The following is a 19,985-nucleotide window of genomic DNA, read 5'->3' on the forward strand; positions in this document are numbered from 1 at the left end:
AAATGCATCTTTTCAGTAAAATACACAAGTATTAAAATACTGGCCAGGGTTACAATGCTGGATTAAAACCTCACTAGTCATAAGAGAGGCCATTTCATTTTATCACTGCCTCATGTCTAATGAATACCCTAGTGCAACAAGAAACATCAGTGTTTTCCCTTGAACAGTGACTTTTTGCACATATGAATATGCTTTTGCCAATGCAGATAATATTTCAGAGGGAAAGGAAATTGCATGCTTAATGGTGTTACCATCACAAAACTTTCAGTTAAGTACAAAGCAAGCTGGGGAGTCAATTGAAGGTCAAGCCAGTTAGAGGTCAAGTTCCTTGAAAGAACAGAGTTCTGAAATTTAATCATTTTCAGGGAGAAGTCTGCTAATAGTTCAATAGCTTGAGCTTTATAGTAGACAATATTCATGGAGAGAAATAACTTTGAAGGTTGAAATAACTATGGACCACTGAACAAGAAGACTGAAAATAAAAAGCAACTATACAAGTCATGACATATTTAAGCTCACCACTTAGAACCTTTTTTAAAAATGCGACTTGCATGACTGATAAGTAAAGCAGTCGAATGCACCTCAGTCTCAAAAACTGTTGAAATACAAACCAAAAATGCAATGTTTTACAAGAGAATATAGAAATGTTTGAAGAAATATTGACAGTAACAGTAATCTAAATATTCAACTTCATCCCACTGGTAGAATGACTACAGATTCCTCTGCCCCTTCAAATCAACATTGTAATGGGCCGGACAAGGTATCTGGATTATAAAATATTCACTGATCCGTGCTTTTCTCACACAAACTGCTGTTGGGTCTCATCTCCATTGTACTTAAATCTCCCTTCTTACTAACTCCAAAGCCTATAATACTTCACAGACTTTCAAAGATGCCTAACTATAGGGAATAAAGAAATACCAATTTTCCCCAAATACAAAAAATATGTTACAGTGCATAAAAACATAGAACTTGGCCTTTCTTCCACCGTAAAAGTTGACTGAGTTCTTTATATGGTTCTAAAACTTGTTCTTAAGATCATATAAAATTGCTTGGATATTTTAATAGATAATAGAATGGCTTGGGTTCAAAGGGACTTTAAAGACCACCTAATTCCCAAAACCCTTTGGCATGGGAAGGGACACCTTTTACTAGATCAGATTGCTCGGAGTCCCATTCAACCTGGTCTTGATATTTCTATAGATATTCCTGTCTCTATAATTCAGGACTCAAGGAATTTTAGTTTGGACATTTTAATCAGAGCTGAACTCTCCAGTGGTAAGCAAAGGGTAATCAAGGTGTTGCTAATAACTTACATTACAAGGAATCAGTACATTTTCCAAGAATCTTACTCTTTTGGACCTGTGTACCTTACATAACAGCTGCTCTACATACTTAAATATGGAAATAGAAAGAGCTTTCAGGATACTTGTTATGTTAAAAGATTGAACATGTACAGCACAACGAAGTACCCTTTGGAAAAGGTGGCTTGCTGTTCAGCTGCAATTTACCAGTTCAACTATTAACACAGAATTAAAAATGAGGAGAAAGACAGGAAAACAGCAACTGGAATCAGTAGTTTTGTTTGAAGATGGATTTCAGACTCACCCATACAGGTTCTTTAACTGCTAACAAAACTGACAGCAATTAGGAAGCAAGAATCAATTACGGTGTTATAATCTCAATGATCTATGGAATATGCAAGACCATGTGGGCACTTTCACATTGTGTCTACACAAACTTTTCCTTTCCCCAGGAAAAGTGAAAGACTGAGAAATGGGAAATGCACTTTGAAAGTACTCTGAAAGTACTGAAAGTACTTATTCCATTCACTTGTTCCTCAGTAAGTGATAAGACTTATATCACTCTTGTAGTTAAAGTTTAAAAAAAAAAATTGGGATACAGAGTTGGAGTCAGTCCACAGTCAATTTTTACTTTCTCAAGAATATATCTTCCACATGTGAATAAATTAGCAAGTGCTAATGAAAAAAACCTTGCTTCCTCCACTTTCATAATCACAGGATTATTAATAACTTTTCACTCCAACTCAAGCTCCCAATCTGCAGCTTCACAGCCCTTGATTGAATTCACAAGGTACTATTTGTGTATTCAGATCAGAAATCTGATCATCATCTGTATGCACTGATTAGTTAGTGATCAAATAAGGTGCAAAATAGATTCAAGTATGCAAATCAACTCTTTGCCTAAACACTGAAGGCTTAATTAAGCATGGCCACCTGAAATGTGCTCTTTACACTCTACAGTTCAGATGGCTTTTGCATTAGTTTTCATCATCATCTCAGGGAATTGCTTGACTTACTATTGCAATGTTACTACACTGATGTTGGACAAACACTGCACTAGTTTTGATGGAACCTAACAAGGACTGTTATTAGGACAATGAGACATTTTACCTGGCTTAGATTTCTTATATGTTGGTTTGCATGCAACAGTCTGGAGAGACAGAGGATAGTCTTAAATTACATCCTTTTCACAGAGACAGAAAACTGCAGCAGAGAGAAATTCAGCAAATAAGTAAACCCAGGAAAGAAATTAACGCTGAAGTCAAGAAAAATGGACTGCATGTACCCTCTACTTGACTTCTAGACCTGATGCTACAAAAATCAGGCAAACCTCACTGCTGAAACCACACAACGGTTTGGTTATGTGAGAAAATGTATTTGTGAGAACTGAGAGGGACTTAAAACAGGCAAAGAGTCTATTCTCTGCATTATGGACTTTACAACACCAAGATGACTTTTTTCTCAGGGATTTCTAGAAAGATCTGACTTAGCCCCCTCTGTTTGAAAACACAAAGTATCTACAAGCATGAAATGTGACTGTGTATCAACAGAAGTCATGCAAGGCAGCCTCCTGCCAGGACTTCTGTGCAGTTAGCGGAGAAAGCATTAAAAGTCGTACCTATATACATCCTTGACCTTTCCTACTCCTTTAAACTAAGCAAAATTTTTTTCTACCACAAAGTGGATATACAAATAAAAACAAAACTTTATGCATAGAAGCACAGCATTTGATCCATTATTTTCTCCCTTTTCCTCCTTTGGTGCCAGTACTAACAGAGAGTCAGAAATTCTTCAGTGGGTTAGTTTTAGGAAAACATTTATTAATCGATCATTTCATTTTTTTTTAACCTTCATCTGTTGTTTTGAGAAATTCCATACAAATCTATGTAATATTATATATAATCCCAAATGAAATTAACTGAAAGCAATTCACAATGTGAAATGTCAATTTTTAATTATTGTCGTTTGTAAGCATACAACTAATACTGATTTTGGTGTAAAATAAGTAAAAACCAGCAAGGCTGAAAATGGTCTAAGTTTCTTAATTGTGGTACAGTCACAGAGCTCAAGACAATTCATCAAGGTATTATTTTTTTAGTAAGTGCATACATGTTTGTACAGTTCCCTCCTTTTAGTCTAATATATCTTCAGCAAGAAAGAGGCAGAGCTTTAAGGAGATATCATATATATAATGTATATATATCTTCATATTTTTTCTTGTTAATTACTTCATCACAGGGAGAAAGCGAACTATTCCTCTGAACAAATATTTCCTCCCCTTGTGTGCTGGCTCTGGCTGGGATGGAGTTAACCCTGTACAGCTCATATCGTGCTGTATTTTGGATTTGAGATTAAATCAGTGCTATTAGTACACCAGTGTTGTGGCTTTTACAGCATCGTGGTTTTCTTTTTATTAGTCTGCCCACCTTGGCAAGTAGGCCAGAGGTGTGCCAGAGTTGAAAAGGGACACAGTTGGGACAGTGGACCCAAACTGACCAAAGGGACATTCCCTACAATATGGCATTGTGCTCTGTAATAAAAGTTCATGGAAAAGAGGAGGATGGGGCTTGTGGTTATGGCTCTCATGTTCCCAAGTAACCATTATGCATGTCGAGGCCTTCCTTTTCATGAATTGGATGGATATTTGCCTGCCAACAGAGTGGTTAAATTTCTGGTTTTACTGTCTGCTCACACACGCAGCTTTGCTGCTTCATCTAAATCCATGAGTTCTCAGCTTTTGCTCTTCTAATTCTCTTCTCTGTCCCACTGGGAGGGGGAGAGAATTAGTGGTTGGGTGGGTGCTTAGTTGCTGGCTAAAGTCAACCCATTACACCTAGGCACACCCAAATACACTGTTTTCACAATTACACTAATTTCTTTTTACATTTGGGAACTTTGAATAAAAAGACAGATTGTGACATTTTATTTTCTTTTTATCTAACATACTCATTGCAGTTTAAAGGGCATGGATGAAGATACAATTTAGAATCAGAAAAAACAGATAAATATCTCAAGAAACCATGAAACATTCATAACGCCTCCTCTCAGCTACTTTAAAAAGTCAACACTGTAAAGTCATCATGCCCAACAACTGACTAAGATAGCTGATGAAAATTATCTAGTGCAGATAGTATGAATAGCTCTGAAGTATATAGTGCTTCATACACTATGAAACCTTTAGAATTTAACTGAATTATTAATAAACCACTGAGAAAAAATAAATGTAGATACATGAAAAGTTACAAAACTGGGCCTAAGACTGTGAAGCTGTGATCTAAAGCCTCCTACTTGTGTTTGATGAATACTGGAGAAAATACTAAAATAAAAGTAATTACTGTTATGTGAAAAATATTATGAGATCTATATTTATTGGCCAGAAGTGATCTACGTTTTTATACTCCTTTCACATAAGTTAATCTTGAAAGCCAAAATCTTCTTTAGTGTCCCTGTATTTGCACAAATTGTAGCACAACATGAATTTGGTTCATAACCGTTCTACAACATTATGAACTAAATGCAAGCATACTTTGAACAATGTTACATTTCTAAATAAATCAATATAGCCAGGGGCATGATTTGGTAAAAAGACCTCTTTTGCAATTTTGTTTGCAACAGAAGAGACTGAAGTTCTGGGAAACAACACATTCTTAGTTTAATAACCACAAAAATAGATATTTATAATATGCAAGCGAATTAAAATGTTTAGAAACAAAGGCACCAAGAATTTTAAGAGCATTTCAGTCAAAAATATATAAACAAACTGTTTGCCATCCCTTGTTAAACTAAGAGTAATCTGTTAGCTACCAAGTACAAAAATAACTCTTTGTGAAAATATGCAAGCAAACAAACAAATGAAATGGGGGCTGGAATCACCAGAATGACATACACTTCACATACAACAACACTAAAGCTCTCCAAACAGCTCAAACTAAGAAGTTCCCCCTTAATTACAGTTACCTTCTCTTTTCTGCTTAAAACAAATAAGGACAGACAGAATATAGTATTAGTATTCACCTTGGTTACATGACAAATTGTTCATTACATCAGATGATACTGTGATAACCTGTTCACTAACACAGTAAGTTATTCTGCTAAGGTAGGCTAATGAATTTTGTCCCTTTTCACATTTAGTTTTTCTCATCTTTATTAGATCTCCCACGTACAAATGATGTGGACATGACTGTCATCTCTGACATGAACACCACTACCTTCAACTCTCTTTAGAAAAATGTGTTAGCAAATAGTTAGGAAAACCAAAAGCCCATACCAGAAAACAGGTATCTTTCTTTTAGCTATTCCCTGCCCTGATTTTAACTGTTGTGAAAAATAGTAACTGAAATCTCAGATGTGCCTATGAATGGTAAATAAACAATTCAGAAGGTTTAACCTTTGTAGCCTTAAACAACAAATTAAATAATCCTGTTATTGTCCAAATGTACAAAGATTATTATTAGGTGAACATTAAAAAGTATTATGTTGACTTTGTATGCAAGAAATTAATTACTTTGTAAGATAGAAACCTGGTAATCTTTTCATTGAGACTGAAGTCTTCACAAAAGAGGTACCAGCACAAAAGCTCTCCTTTCCTGTGAGAAGAAGCAGTAAACAAGAGGAGAAGCTTCTGATGGGCTGAAGCACAGTATCAAGTTGCATAACAGTTTTTGCCATCAGCCTATGGGTATTATGTACCTATTGGAGCATAACTACTGAATAATGTTATGGGATTTTCTTCTGTCCTTGCCAGTCTGAAAAGGACAAATAACCCACATATTCCAATTCAAACCCCATGTTTTAATCCATAACATGGAAAAAGGTTTAAAGAACTCTACAGATTTAAGTGCTTGTTACATTGTTACAAAAACAAACAGACAAACAAACAAACAAAACCACAAAACAAAACAAAAACACTAGCAACAGAGTATCTTGTTTGATAGAAGAGACCATCACAAATTTTAAGGGAAAACATAGTAATAAAGTCCAACTGGTCTGTTGTACTACCAGGTCGACTTCAACACAAGAGTAAGTGAACTCACCTACTTTCTGGGGAAAGCCAAAGAAGTTTGAAGGGATACACTGAGACATGTAGCAGACCTCCTGAATTTATCTAGTGTTAGAAGGTCATTTTCCCTCTCATGGCTATCTGGAAAGAAATGGAGCTATTGGCTCAAACAACAGTGACTGAACATTTTTTTCACTCTAGTGTGCTCTGATAAATAAAGGATACATTTTATTGAGGTAGGAATGAGCTTCCACAATCAGTACCTCAGATTGCCTTGAAATATCTCAAGGCAAACCTTTTGCAGAATAGTATCTATGAGTAAAATTTTCTACCACATCTGGTAGACTACAAAATAAGAATCAGAGGTTAATACAGATCGAAAAGCACTCAGGAGATCAAGTTTGACTAGCTGAGGTGGTCTCCTCAAGTTCAGAATATCTCTGAAGATGGAGATTACAAAACTGCTCTCAGATTTAATGTCTAATCACCCTCAAGGTAAAACAGTTTTTTTACTATTTAATTGGATTTACCTCATTCTGACTTCTCTCTGATGCCTCTTGTTCTGTCACCATTCACCTACTAGAAAAGTCTGGCTTCATCTTCTCTGTAACTACCCATCAGACAATTGAGGACAGCAACAGGATCTTCCCTTCTTGAGGCTAAACAAATCCAGCTCTCTCAGCCTCTGTTTGTATGTAGTTTGTTCCAATGACCTTTCTCAGGACTCACTCCAATATAACTCTGCATCCCTTGTACTGGGGAGCCCAAAACTGAACACTTTTTTCAGATGCTGCCTCACAAGCACCAAACAGAGGGAAATAATAATAAACTTCCCTCCACTTGCTCTCTATCCCCTTGCTATTAGTCTAGTATGCAGCTGGCCTTCTTTACCGAGAGGATACATCATTTTCACGTGTTCAGCTTGTCTACAGGGGCACCTAAATTATTTTGTGCAGTTCCAGGTCTCCAGACTGCACAGTTGTAGTTTGATTCTTGTAGACAGTAAACTCATCTTCATTGTATATGTTTTTAAGAGCATCTGGGCTACAGTATCTCATACTTGAGCACTTCACACTGTCATAACTCTTCACAGTGAACCAGGCGAGATCTGTTTATTGCTCTACTCTAGCATAAAATAGAAGCACAAAAGGCCAACCAAACCTTTTCATTAGCCAAGGAACAACTTTGATTTTCAAGCAAGGCCAAGATAGTTCTGGCAGAAAACAAGGTTACTGTGTATCACCTCATAAATCCTAGACTCTTGTTCACGCTGGTAGGAAGCTAGGAAAAGATTGCTATGAGTCACCTCTCAAATGCTCTAAGGTTACACTAACCTGAACAATATTGTAACATCACCTTTCAGCCACAAAATAAGCATTTGAGACTTTTTTTTGAACACACTATAATTTACTTCCTCTTTTGATTTTTCTGGTCCTTTGATATGTGCTGTACAGAAAGTAATATTTTTTTAATCTTCATTTGGCTCAGAAAAACAATTTCTTCCATGCCCTTGAGTGTCTGACCACTAAATTAAGTCGCATTATTCTGTGGAAGAAAGAGTTAGAAGTACTGCTTTATTATGAGCAGACACCAAATCTTCATCTCATTTGCTTTGCACTGTTCACCTCAATATAAATATCAATGTATCTGTAAGCAACAGTTGGAATGATATACAACATAATACACTGGAAAATTTGTTTTGGAAAAATAATGTAAGCTGCAAAGCATTTGATACTGTAATTTCCTGAGATAGCTAAACAGGAGTAGAATGATGTTACCAGCCCAGTATCAGAACCTAATGCCTAATTCTTTGCTCCTTTACAGCCTATGTTGCTATACATCTGTAAACAATGGGAGAGAAACACTATCATTTTAGCAAGATATGTTTCCTGGTTTTATCAAAGACAGAAATCTATCAGTTATCCCAGGAAGAGTCTCCCAAGATCTTGACTCAATTTGTTGCAAACACTAGTCTTGAAACTGTTTTTTAGTGCTAAAACACAACTTTTTGTGACCACAGTTGAGCTTCTACGAGCTTCTATGAGCTTAGTAAAACAATTCTAAGGCAGCACTGGGGAATAATTGCAACAATAAACTATGGACACATGAACTATCAAAAGACAACAGAATGGTCACACAATGCTGACTTCTACTTCTTTTTACCTCCTCTTAAAAAGGAAAAAAACATATCACTCTCTTGCCATCTTATATGTAACTGTGTGATTCAATATAAGTTCTGCATTAACTATGATTTGTTACAGAGGCACAAACAAGACAACATAAAATCTCTGCACTGAGTACTCTGAAATGTATTACAGACTGGTGATAATATATAAGGATTTGAGAAGATAAAAGTTCCAGGAGAAAATTCACAGAACTATAGAATATCCATAGAATGTATGCGAATGGGACCCACAAGGATCGTCAAGTCTAACTCCTGAATCCACACAGGACAACCTGAAAGTTAAACCTTATATCCAAGAGCATTATCCAAACACTTTTTTAACAGCAACAGACTTGGGGCCATGATCATTGCCCAGGGGATCTTATTTCAATGCTTGACCAACCCCTCAGTAAAGAACTTTTTCCTAATACCCAGTCTGAATTTACCCTATCACAGCTTTAAGTCATTTCCTCGCCTACAACTTTTATCACACACACTATTTTATATATTATGTAACACCTACCTAATGTCTGTTGTTTCTGTTTCAATATCTGCTCTAGCTAACAAGGTTCTACAGACAATCACGTTTCAAGGAAGTAGAATAGTAATAAACTCCATAGTTTTCTTGTTACTTTCATCTTCTGTTAATTGCTTATCTATTTCAGAACACTCTAAATTTTCATAACACTCTATATTTCTATTCCAACACCAAGAAAAGTTAATGAGATTGTGGCAGTGGTTAAGGCACTTATAATTATGGTGCTGACTTAATAAAACAAATCCATTTTAAGAACTGCAGCACTGTAAAGAACATGCAAAACATCTTTTTTCTGGCAGACACTGCAGTACTGCCAGCCTGAGACAGTTGCTTTTGTGAGTAGGAACCCTACTCACAGCCTCATTAGAACAACAGCAGAACAACACTGAGTGAAACAGGGGAATATGGAAAGGGATAACAGGGCAGCATCTGAGATGTGGTACTACAGGCTGTTGAACCAGGAGAGTCTTCAGAGTCCTAACCCACACAGAACTCTGTGCATCAGCAGGCAGCACAGGTAATAACAAAAGTGGAAGTCACAGTTGATAGCTCTTGGGACATGGCATTTTAAGAGCTACATAGTCAGATAAATCTCTCCAGTAGTCATACTAATCTGTGAGACTGAAGAAGTACAACTAGAAATAGTGCCTTCTGGCCATTCTTAGTCTGTACATATTTGTAGATGCATCAGTCTCTTTGAAATCTATACCTATTTCACCGGGAGGAAACTGAAGATGGAAATTTGAGTTGCCACCCTTAAGGTTTTTCTTCTTGAAGCAGGTACAATATAGATCTAGGATAGAAAAAAACAAGTCAATTTTAGTTAAATCTGAAGTTCCGATATGAAGCTTGACACAATATAAGAAACACTGCCACAAAGCTCACTTGCTGATCACAGAAACTGGGTATAATCAACTTTTGGAGGACTTCAAGGGCAAAAAGAGCTAACTGCACAAGATCAGAATCAAAAATAAAAAAAACTTGAGGGTTTAGTGTGCTTGGGGTTTTTTGTTGCTTTTTCTTTTTTCTGCTTGATCAAGCAAGGCTTTTAAAGCAGAGACATTCTCAGTACATATAGGGGGCCTGCGAGAGAGCTGGAGAGGTAGTGGTTACAAGGGCATGTAGGGATAGGAAAAGGAAGAATGGTTTCAAACTGAAAGAGGGTTGGTTTTGACTGAAAATAAGGCACACAAATCCCCTGACAGCTTTAGCTCTCCAGTTAGGTAGCTGTTTTCAGGAAAGTTAACATGTAACAGCACAAGAATAATAAAACCTTTTTGCTGTTGTTTTTTCAGTTACCCATTGAAACGCCCCCTTAAACAGTTACATTCTTACATGGTACAGCAGATTTTGACTGAAGAAAAATTACTGGAAGATAAGATTAGGATATCCTACCATTATTCCTTGATATTAAGTTACATTTGAATGCAACTAATTCACTGGCAGAACAGTTACACAGAAATCTATTTGAAGGAGCACCTCTATGTATATACAGTATTCTACAACACCTCAGTGTCTCCATAAAACCCAAGATACTATACTGTTAGCTAGGGTACTTCAGTTTTCCTTTAGATAATGGTTCATGAGAATTAGCTGACAGTTGATGAAATTATATACTATTCCAGTACTTTTGTAAAACCTTACTTTTGATCCTCATGGGCTTATAGTTAATTTATAGTACATTAACTCCATAGTAAACCATTTGGTAAGTTTTGTGTTTAGAAGAGATGCAAGAGGCCTCAGGACTAGAATTTGGTGAGACAGAGGTTCTCCACAGGCTTTAAATCATGATTTTCAAAAGTTCCACTCAAACAACTAAGTCTGAAGACTCTTTAAGGTCAAATTTTGTCATTCAGTCCCAATCTTTATGTTCCACTCAAAAGAACAATTTTTTAATTTCTTATGTAATTTAACTCTTTAACACAATGAAGCTATTACAGTGCTTTAAATTCCTCTGTGGGAATGACTATTGCTAGGTATGTGCAGTGCAGAAAAGTAAAACTGCTTATAGTATTTTCAAAGGTAGTAATAGAAATACTACATACAGTTCATTAAATATCTTTTAATCAGATTAAAGCTATTCAGCAAAGGAATGTCTTTTGTCCATAATTCATTGACTCATATGCATTAATTGTTTGTCTGCCTGAAATAATATTAGGTAAAAGTTGAACTTAATTCTTGAACAAAGCACTCAAAGAGTGAGATGAAGATAAATAATTTACAAACAGCATTTATAAAACCAGTCCCAGTGAGGCTTCTTTGTTTATTGAAAGACTGTTAGAAAATGCATTACTAACTTTAAATTTGATAAAATGTACTTATCCAAAATAAATTAAAATCATTTCTAGAGCATCACAATTCTAGAGTATCACTCATTACATGTGAAGAAATTCTTCATTGCCCCTACAGTAATTTATTTAAAATGAAAGTGAAAAGAATTCAAAAATTAATCATCCTTTTCAGTTATTTCTTTCCTAAAGTCGTGGGACCACTAATCTTCAAGATTTTTTTCTTACTAGTAGAACATGAGATTGCTCAGTGAAACTCATTGAGTACCCTATTTAGTACTGCATTTTGGTTAGTGATACAGCTTCTGTCCTGATATTTTCAGTCTTCAGAATGGTTACAAAATCAAAGAGAATCGGGCAAGGACTAAATTGTGAAGTCAAAACTTGAGTCATCTCTGATGACTAATCAGTATTCAAGTGTTAAGATTGTATTCAAACCGTTTCATCTTCTTTACAATTATTGAAAACAACTTCAACAATCTGTCATTTGTTGCTCAATGAACCAAGTAGGGATATTTCACTTGGCAAGCCATGGAAAAATTTTTAGATTTTTATCATGTTTTTAGACTCTCTTCCTAGACCCCAGAGGTGGTAATTCAATAACTGTAGGATTAGTCCTGAAAAAAAAGCAGTCAGAGGCTAAAACCCACTTGAGAGCTTTCCAATGAATTTAAGGAAGGCTAATCAGGCATGCCAGAGAGGTGTGCAACTTATCAATGACTTATCAAATTTTCACATGCAGTATATCCTGCAATTCTAGTTAGGCTTTATATCCACACTTTAGAAGAGAGCTATGCTTGGATTTATAGCAAACAGAGAAGATGTTTTCTTTCTTATTGTGACTTGCAAGAGGCTGGAAAACAAAATCATCCCTTTCCAAGATGACTAGAATAAAAAGGTGATCAAAACACTAGTCTTATGTAATATTCTTCTAATTAACAAGGAAAACAGCACAGTGCATACTTGGCTTTCAAATGAGATGTCATTAAGCTTAACTTTGTGGTCCTTAAAATGTCAACACCTTTATCAAAAGGAAAATCTATTACAGAAATGAGAAAAGTATGAGCCTTTTGTCCCAACAACCAAATAAAACAACTAATATCTCCATTTTTGTCTGCATGTCACCTGATATCTCTTGAGCACAGTATGGCTGCACCAGCTGCTCAACAGGGACATGGGTGGCTGCCAAGTCCACTGTCAGCCCTAGTTGCTGCAGCATGTAACTAGGAATCTTGAAGGGGAGATCCTTTCTGGAAAGGCAGAAATCACTCCCTCTCCAATGTATTTGACTCCATGAAGAATGTATTTTTTTTAACGCTATAAAGGTATAAAGTCACCCCACTCTGGTGGGTTCACTTCCTTTTGTGCAATGCACTGGAAATACAGCCAGGACACGTCTACATGGAAATCATGGCTTTCTGGCCATTTCCCTGGCTATGCTTTCCTGCATTGTCTCCCTGTCTGTCCCTGCCCAGCTGGCTACCTCTTCTGCTCCCCATCTGCTGCAGGACCCAAAGGACACCTTTGACTACGCAGAATCACACTCAGCAAAACAGAAGAATAAGAATTACTAAATTCCCTTTAATAAAGTTCAAACAAAGGAGCAGAATTAACCCAAACCCATGCAGATTCAAAATTAAGGATCTCTGAATAAAGTTCTCCCACAGCTGTAAGACCAGTCTTAAGGAAAATTGCACTCAACATTTGCTTTGCTGATAAGCACACTATTTCTGCTTCATAGGCTGCCTATCACATGGCAAAGACAAGTTCACAGGGTACAACTAGAGCAGTGTGGTTGCAGATTCCAAACTAATATACTCTTTATAAAGTGGTAATTCAAACTCAGCTCTGAACCCTACCCAGTACTATTTAAGGCAGACTGACTGTATAATGAGCAGAGTGCAAAATGGCAAGGGGAAAATGAGTTCTTGAAAGCTCTTGAAGCTGGGCTTAGGTAAGCACCTCTTGCCACAGCAGTTAGCTTCTATTTTAATTGCACACAGTTCACCATAACATTGACTCCAAATCACAAGAAATTGTTAAGGCAAGTAACATCTCAACCATTTAATTTCTAGGGCCAGTCTGCACTTTAAACAGATGACATTTCAGGTAGTGTGTATTCTTCCAAAAACTAGACCAAAAAGGTATATAATAAAAAACTTTTAAGTGCTCATCAGTGTTCATTTCCTTCTGCAGCCTACGGGTGTGAAATAAAATTCAGGAGGACTTAATACTCTCTTTGCATTCATTTTGGCTGGGAATAAATGGTGGTTTTAACTGAAAACATCCTCTCTTCTTAAAATCAAAATGAAGTATAATGGGCTAAGAATCATAGTCCAAACATCTGCAGTTTTCCTCAGCTCAAATTGTACATTATTTAATTTCCCTAAGTTCTCAGTCATCTCAAATACTTAAGCATGACTAACTCAATGAGACAAACTGTTTATGTTTTGAGCACAGAAAATATTAACCTTGTTGTATGCTCATGGTCAACCAAAAGAAGCAGCATGCCTGGTGTTGGTTCTAGGTAACCTGGTAACTACAACTACTTTACCCACCCCAGAAAGAAATCCTGTTAAGTTCAAAAGAAGGATAAGCATCTCAGCCGCAAAATAAAAATGCTATGTACATAGTAACACACATGCTAAGTACACGGTAACCTGTCACACCATGAACAAACAGCAGAACTTGTTGCTTCTCTTAGAGAAGCCAGAGCACGTACTGATCTCAGCCACACATTCACATCTGCCCATGAATATCATGTCTATGTGCTTCAGAAATGACCACACAAAGACAAAAAAACATAGTTAAGACACCATGTTTCACCAGCAGTATTAAAATTCAGTGACATACTGGTAACTCAAACATCTAGATGGGACTGACAGGCTCAAAGTATAAAAAGTTTTTACACAGTTTTAGCTTGAGCATCTTCTATATAAATATTTATTTCTTCAGACAATATACTCCCTTAAGAAATACCTCAATCTATTTAACAACTGTAGTTAAAACAAAAAAAATTACTTAATGCTGTTAATTTTAACTGAAACTTAAATGTAGGTGTAATATTAGATGTTCAACCCTTTACATGTAATATTAAATATGTGTTACTTTCCTTCAAATTCTACCACACTGTGTTTTCATAATCTTTGGATACTCAGCTATGGCAGCAAACAAAGTGTACGTGCTGTGCACATGGTTAGCCTGGTAATCAAAACACATTCAAAAATAAAACTTATGAGAAAAATGATAATGTCAAAGGCTTTTTGTAAAAGCAGAATGTACTTCTTGAGTCGTTTTTAAAGGATGACGCCTTCAATGATCTCTAGATTGAAAAAGCTCTCAATATTCCGAGGAAAAACTGAGAAATAAGAAAGTTTTCCTTTTTAGAGGGTAACATGTAACAGTTGCCATGATCAGGATTTTCAAAAGAAATTGCCTCTCTAATTCTCCTTTGTGCTCAGCTATACATGAGAAGCTATAGGTATAGAACAGAGAATGCTAACCACACCATTAAGAAACTATCTTACATGACATATATAGTTTCTACTTCCTGGGAAAATTAGAAGAGAAGCTCAGTGTCCTCATGAAACAAAACAAGTCAGACCTTAAGACCCAAAGACTTGGCACGACCCTTTTAAAACCAGGATTAACTTCTGCTAACAGAGAAAGAGTGAAGTAAACTCTCATTATGTTTTAAATTGCACCAAATACAATAAATACTCGAGTAATTAATGGAACTTTTTTCTTTGTGCAACAGTTCCTGACATCATCTAATTTTTTCAAAACAGCGTAATTTAATCGTCTGGGAAACTCTACTTGCACTGCCATGTATGGCCTCACACAGGAGGCCGACAGTACTGGTTTGTAAGAAGAAAGCTAGAAGCGGCAACAGGATTTCTCCCTTTCCCCTGACAAGCTGTAGAAACAAGTTCAAAGTCCATAACTAAGATAAATATACAAGGCTCAGCTGTGCTCACCACAGCATTAATTTCGCATCACTATAATTCCACACTCAAACGGAGCTCCTCCTGGTTTACATCATCTACATCCACCACTGGGACTACAGTGAACCTATACTTTTGTTTACTTAAAACAAGCATGAGCTTAATTAACAATCAACATTTATCTGAAATTATGTTAAAATAACAATATAAGTCCAAAAGTCACATAGACAACTACAGCCCCAGTACTGAGTTCCTTACAGACATAATTTATTATCCTGTGAATTCCTAACTTCAAAATACATTCAAATTCCAATTTATAAGATGATTACATTAACCTAAGTGAAAGGCAACCTTTATGACCCCTAAAGCATTTTGCCTTTCTGCATAACAAAATAATTTTTACCTTTTCCTTGTCTCCAAACTTTTATCAGAAGGTAGGTACATATGATACATTACTACTGCACTTTTTTCTTTCTAAATAGAAAAGTCAATTCTTATAACTGAACAGCAAATAGCTCAGAATAAGGAAGGGTTTCTAGTGGAAAAAGAATCATTGAGTGACAGAAATAAAGCCAAACACCCTAATCTGTCATCCAGTTAATTTCACTTGCTAAGAGGCAAGGAACTTTTTCCAGCATATAATTAATTAATATCCAGGGGGTATTTCTTCATTAGCAAATCCATGCTTTAAGTGCCTTCTATCTTAACTCAAAACATTTATAAAGTCTTCGATATTGATTAATATTTACTGTCTGATTCAAACATGTTCATCTGTTCAAATGCACATCCACATCTTAACCAAAGCCTGCAGACAGCTTCATAACCAAAACAATATCAAGAAGCAAACTGATATTGGAATATACAATAAAAGTTAAAATGGATAGAAGTAAAATGGATTAAAAATGGAATAGTTCAAGCATTGTTCTTCTAGTCAGACACAGCATACACAGGCAAAATGGAATGAAGCATACATAGAAATTCCTTAGGTACATTTGCACCACCACTCAAAAACAGAGGATTTCAGCAATGTTTTTAACACTGTGTCCCATGATATCCTCATAGGCAAGCTCAGGCAGTGCAGGCTGGACAAGTGCATACTGCAGCGGACTGAGAACTGGTTGAATGGCAGGTCTCAGGGGGTTGTGATCCGTGGTATGGAGTTTAGTTTGAGGCTTGTAACTAGTCGTGTCCCACAAGGGTTGATACGAGGTCCAGTATTCTTTAACTTACCCATCAATGACTTGGATGAAGGGGTAGAGGCCTCCTCAGCAACTTTGCTGGCAACACAAAGCTGGGAGGAGTGGCCAATACCCCAGAGCACTGTGCAACCCTTCAGAAAGATGTCCACAGGCCGGAGGGATGAGCAGAGGAGAACCATTTGAAGTTCAACAAAGGCAAAGGCAGGGCTACAGCAACGCCACCTATCGCCACCTATTTACCCTTAAATTGGTTTGAGCAGGAACAGATTTCATCCCAAGATTGCAATTCTCATTTGCTTTGCTTACATTTAAAATTTCTTACCAGTGCAACTATATTAGGAAACAAGATCTCTGCCAGGTCTTAAAATAAGCAAATCCTTGGACTTATCCTGAAATATTTTTTTCCAACAAATCTTTTTAAGAAAAGGTGCTCAGCTCCATCTGGTGGATTGAGATTATTCCTCTCTGAGGCTGAGGACTGCACAATACAAATAGATTTATTTTCCATGTGTTAAACATCATGTATGCATGCAAAAGGCACAAGTCCAAACTGCTGCTATGTAGATACCAACTAAAGCACTATAAAGTTATCCCTCCTACCCAAAGGTCCATTAACACATCTTGTTACTGCCCTTAGCAGCAGCAGCAGCCATCCTCAGCAGACCTGTCTTCAACTCAGAAGTAATTTATTGTATTTTGCCATGTTCGCTACGATAATTATAAACAGAGAGGCCAAAGAGCACTGAAGCTAGGCTGTCTAACAAGACTCAATTAACTATTTCAAACAGTTATGCAAAAATCACTGGAGGAAAAAAAAAAAAGCCTGACTAGTAAATATTAACATGCTCTTTCAATCTGACCCTGTAATACTATAAAAATTCTCCCACTAATTACACTGCTATATTATGACAAATTTTAGAAATAGGTGTTTTGCAACTGATGAGAAGCAAATTCTCTTAAGAAAGGAATATCTTCATTTAAAGAAAATATCTTAAAATGAGTTTAGAGGTTCCTAAATGTATGTTCATTATTGTTTCTTCCTTTAGCATGCATTCTTTCAGCTTATCAAATACTTCTAATGAATAGCCAGAGTGGTTATTAGAGATACATAAAATTTCTTAAAATATATTTTAAAATAAGCATTGACAATTATAAAATTCTAAATCAGAGTTTCTGAGAAAAAAACCCAAAACAAACAAACAAACAAACAAACCAAAGCAAAACAAAACAAAAACAAAACAACAATAATAAAAAAAAAAGCACAAAAAGATTTTCATCACCTGTCTGGTGTGACTAGTGTCACTAATATATGGCTTAACTGTCTCAATGAAGCAATAAGAGCTATATCTATAAAGCCTTTAAGAAACCCCAACCAAACAAAAAACCCAGAGCAAACAAACAAAAGAAAAGCTAACACCTTTGTACTCTATTTATTTTACAGGTCTGAATCTGGTATTATTTTTACAAGTGTATTTTCTTTTATCTTAAGGAAGCATAGCTAAATTTACACTGGAGTAATTCAAAACAGAGCAAGGACTGCATGCCTACAGACACAGCTCTCTATGTACTTTGGTGTGATTTTGTTCATCTAAGTACAAAGTGCTTTAATAGCACGGTAGTTCACTGGAAAAATAAAGCCTTCTGAAACACTTTGGCTGTCAGTCACCTACTGGTTGTTCATTACACTTTATTCTCCCTGAACCAATCATCAGACAAGACGCTGACTTTTCTAACACTCTCTCCTCTTCAACAAAATAAACTGACACATCTACTTAGTAGGGCAAATCCAGGAGAAAGACACCTTTTCCTCTTGCTATGCTGTACAGAATTTTTAATCCAAATCCATCTGAGATATATCTGTTTTCCCAAAATAGGGTAGGGGGTTTTTGCTCATTTGTTTGAGATTTATTTAATTAAAATAAAAATGAAAGCTGCATAGTTTGCAACTTTGCAGAAGTCCTTTGCTGCCCTCATGTGTTCCACAGGAAAAGTAACCCCTGAAATCTACATACAAAATAAAACAGCTTCTCCAATCAAGACAACTTCTCCTTTTATTAACAGAGCATAGTCTATGGAAATAATAACTGAAAAATAACTGAAAGCTTATCTCGTTGCTCTATTAAAGCTAAGTTGACTGGTTTGAAATGTAATGACTATATATTAAACATAAGAAAATTCATCTTGAGATAATCATAATTCCCAAGCAATAGATTTCAAGGCCAGCAGGCCAATTTAGTAAAAGTTGATCATGATACCCTGGTGGAAAAGTGAAAACTTTAATGAAAAGCATGTTTTGAAATAAAACATAATTTCAGTATCTTTCTGCTGCTTATACTAACTGTTAAAGTAACTTCTTTCCTATTCCATTATACTATACCATAGAGAATAAAATCATGCAACTGTTGCATTAAGGCTGCTGTTACTTTCACAATCAATACATCCAAAGTTATGGTGACCATATCAAGCTTTCTTTTGACACTACTGCCAGCCACTATCCTACACTTCTCCCAAGGGTCTCAGCACTCAGAGTTACAGTTTGATGGATTTGGTTTCAGAATTTGGCTGCTGAAGTCCAGACCATCCTCAGAAAGGTTTCACAATTCATTTCTTATGCTACTGTTTTCATCCTATCTGGTCCCTATGCTGATCCCAGACTTCATTATGTCAATATGAGTTTGTAATAAATTGTAATAACATCTCCTATACCAATCCTGGGTTTACAGTGATAAACTATAACAGAATAATCAATAAAATCTGCTATGTTAACAAGCTCTCATACTCTGGCTATAAGACACAAATAGGCCTCCCTATACCAAAATGGGCAGCAGTTCAGACAGCTCCCCAACAGCCATTACATGGGAAGGGGGAAGGCAAAGGCAGAGCTGCATCACGATCTCTGCAGGTTTGTTCAACCCTGGACACAAGCTATTTGGTGGAATCAAATCATAAACTTTTATTTAGTCAAGAGGTTCCTGAGCTGCCATGGCTGTTTTATCATTAATCTACTGGCCACCATACGAGTGGTGCTAAACATTAAATTCTCTCTTGACTACAGAAATAAGTAGAATTCCAGGTACAAAGCAGAATAATGATTTTTTTTCTTTTCCTCATAAAGAAAAGGTACCTGCATGATAAGTGTTCTGCAAACAAACACAAGTTCTCCTTTATCAATGGAGTAGACCGAAAGACATTGTCCTCATCTCATGACTAAAGTGCTGGGTTTTATTCTCCCTTCCCCTAACAGAAAACAACTCTGGTACTGTAATCTTACTGCAGAAAAGTAAGTGGTTTTGGGGTTTGGGTTTTTGGGGGGTTTTGGGTGTTTTTTTTTTTTGGTAAAATTCCTGTTTAGTTGCTCATTTTAAAGAAAAATAGCAAATGCAGCACAGTTATTTACATACTTCTTCAGTCACCATTGGGGGAGATACCAGACATCAGTCAAGTACTCAAATTGCTGAAGTACCCCCTCAAAGAGGAGTTACTATCCCAGAAAGGAATTAGAAACTAAAGATACACAGATCTCTTGTGTTTCATACAGTATAACTTCTC

The sequence above is a fragment of the Manacus candei genome, unplaced genomic scaffold (assembly GCF_025592945.1).
Source record: "Manacus candei isolate 608988 ecotype Guabito, Panama unplaced genomic scaffold, ASM2559294v1 h1tg000028l, whole genome shotgun sequence".
Lineage (NCBI taxonomy): Eukaryota > Metazoa > Chordata > Aves > Passeriformes > Pipridae > Manacus > Manacus candei.